Source organism: Schistocerca serialis, chromosome 2, assembly GCF_023864345.2.
Source record: "Schistocerca serialis cubense isolate TAMUIC-IGC-003099 chromosome 2, iqSchSeri2.2, whole genome shotgun sequence".
NCBI classification, from domain to species: Eukaryota; Metazoa; Arthropoda; class Insecta; order Orthoptera; family Acrididae; genus Schistocerca; species Schistocerca serialis.
This window is the reverse complement of record NC_064639.1, coordinates 532,493,042-532,495,847: the sequence shown is the minus strand read 5'-3', so window position 1 is coordinate 532,495,847 and position 2,806 is coordinate 532,493,042. Positions and strand designations below refer to the sequence as shown.

At 45.3% G+C, this 2,806-nt stretch overlaps 1 non-coding gene across 1 annotated transcript; it reads right to left on the bottom strand.

Moving 5' to 3' along the window:
* Positions 1–641: 641 nt before the first annotated feature.
* Positions 642–716, bottom strand: Trnak-uuu (transfer RNA lysine (anticodon UUU)). The gene has a single exon. It is a non-coding gene; the product is annotated as a tRNA-Lys (tRNA).
* Between the last annotated feature and the right edge of the window lie 2,090 nt (positions 717–2,806).

Sequence of the window (2,806 nt, the reverse complement as noted above, 5' to 3'; positions counted from 1 at the left end):
GTTCAATACGCTATTATCATTATTATTATTATGTGCGATTAGACTCTGCTGGATCGTGCAAAGCTTCTTGATTATTTTTCCTTTTTTTCCACACTGTTCACATTTTTTTCTGCATGGGTTCTCTTCCTTTTCTCTGTGCATTTTTTTCCTGCGTCCTTCGGAGTTCCGTTCTCCGACTTAACTTCTCATCTGTCAACTTTCTGCTTAAATACCGTTCTGTTCAAAATATCTGAATAATTTATCTGAGCTTTTTCTAGGACCATTTTGACCTCTGGTATACAGGGTATAGTTTTAAGTCCTTATGTGTATTTAAGAAATTCGTGCCTAAGTCTTGTTTTGGGAAGCCAGGAGACGTGCCCATAAAATTTAATATGATGCAAGGTTGGACAATTTCTCAGTTGTTTGACGAGACTGTAGTCTATAGCCCTCTTCTGTTTTCTTTGGCCCTAGTATCTTCCTGATGGCTTTACGTTCTTCCTTTAATAAGTTTTCTAGGTCACCTTTTATGTGGACTGTCAGGATTTCACTGGCATACAGGACATTGTATTATACTGCCTAATTTTAGTGAAATGATAATTAAATGGACACCCTAGCTGCAAACAGGCGTTGATATACTTCATTGAGGACATGTTGGAAATGAGTGCCCCGACCGGGACTCGAACCCGGGAACTCCTGCTTAAATGGCAGACGCTCTATCCATCTGAGCCACCGAGGGCACAGAGGATAGTGCGCCTGCAGGGACTTATCTCTTGCACGCTCCCCGTGAGACCCACATTCACAACATGTCCACACGACTACATTCGTAGTGCGCCTAGTAAATGTTTGCCCCATCATACTCATTGCTCGTGGTAGATTAATCCACCAAGTCCCGTACGAGTTCGGGCATAGCGTATGCGTTGGCACAAGAGTAATGAGTATGATGGGCAAACATCTCACTTGATCGTTCTGTGGAACTGCTGCTCGTGTTGATCGTGAGGAGGGTCACAGTCAGCGCTATCTAATTCAAGATCTTAATAGGTCCACGCGACTAGCGCTCGAGAGGACAGACACTCGGACCACTCGGCTGTGTAGGATCGTACAGCCACGTCATGCACTTTCACTTAGTAAATGGGCCTTCAGAGTGGAATTATCGAGAGCAGCACCGACTGTCAGCATGGTGACCGTTGTTGCAGCTTCCCTTGACATGGCAGCGGAGAGAGGCGCGCTCAGAGTAATTCAACAACCAACAACACTAGATGCAGAATCGGAGCCAGTTCATCTTTTCAGACATATTCTGGATCTGCATAACATATCCAGATGGACGTATCCGCGTATTGAGAGTCCCAGGAGATATAACGTTATCAGATTGCTTTCGCGATCGTCATACAGGCCAAATAACTGTCATGATGGTGTGGAGCGCTATTGGCTGCCAAACACGATGACCTATGGTTCACAGAAATGGTAATTTGGACTGCAGAAGTAACATTTTTGACGTTTCAGAACCAGTGACTCAGCTGTGCCTTGGAGATCTCTACGACGTTGTCTTTCAGCAAGATAACGCAACACAACGTGTTGCCAATACTGTCCTGGCGTACCTCGATGTAGCGGTGGTTCGACTGTTTTCCTGGCCAGCACATTGCGACATCAGATCATGCGTGGGTGAGAAACTGGGACACCACCACTCGCCAGGCGCTACGATACAGACCAAGTAACTATGATGATGGTATGGAGTGCGCTGGGTACTAAAGACGATCACCTCTGGTTCAGATAGACAGTAATTTTTACAGCAGCAGACATATTCTGGCGTGTTAGGACTGCCAGGTCTGCTACATCTTCGAGAGTTCTGTGACGTTATTTTTCAATAAGATAACGCAACACCTCATGTTGCCAGTATTTTCCTGACGAACGCGATATAGTGGTTGCTCTACTCTTGCTCTGACCAGCACATCGTGATAATATCAGATCAACCATTGGTGAGAGACTAGGATACCATCACCTGGCAGCAGCTACGGCAGACGAAGCAGCATGGAATACCATACCTGTATCTTAACATCGAGTACAGATTTAAGTGTCAGGAAGTCGTTTCTGAAAGTATTTGTATGGAGTGTAGCCATGTATGAAAGTGAAACGTGGACGATACATAGTTTGGACAAGAAGAGAATAGAAGCTTTCGAAATGTGGTGCTACAGAAGAATGCTGAAGATTAGATGGGTAGATCACATAACTAATGAGGAAGTATTGAATAGGATTGGGGAGGAGTTTGTGGCACAGCTTGACAAAAAGAAGGGACCGGTTAGTAAGACATGTTCTGAGGCATCATGGGATCACAAATTTAGTATTGGAGGGCTGCGTGGAGGGAGAGCAAGAGATGAATACACTAAGCAGATTCAGAAGGATGTAGGTTGCAGTAAGTACTGGGAGATGAAGAAGCGTGCACAGGATAGGTTAGCATGGAGAGCTGCATCAAACCAGTCTCACGACTGAAGACAACAACAACAACAACAACAACAACAAGGGCAGATTCTGTTGTATCTAGCAGACGACACCGCCTCGCAGAACGACGTCAGGTGTATGACAACATCGTAAATGGGGGACTTGCCGTTCGGAAGGACTCGTTTAGAGGAAGCTGCATCAAACCAGTCTCAGGACTGAAGACCACAACAACAACAACATCTGTCATACAAAGTCAGTCCGATTCCATGCCTATCCGGGTAGCATGCTGCCAAACTATGCTGCTTCAACTTTCAACTCTATGCCAGAGTGCAACAATCGTAGTGACTGCCGAGTGTCGCATCCTAGTCTTCGGTAACGATCTGATGTTGTCACA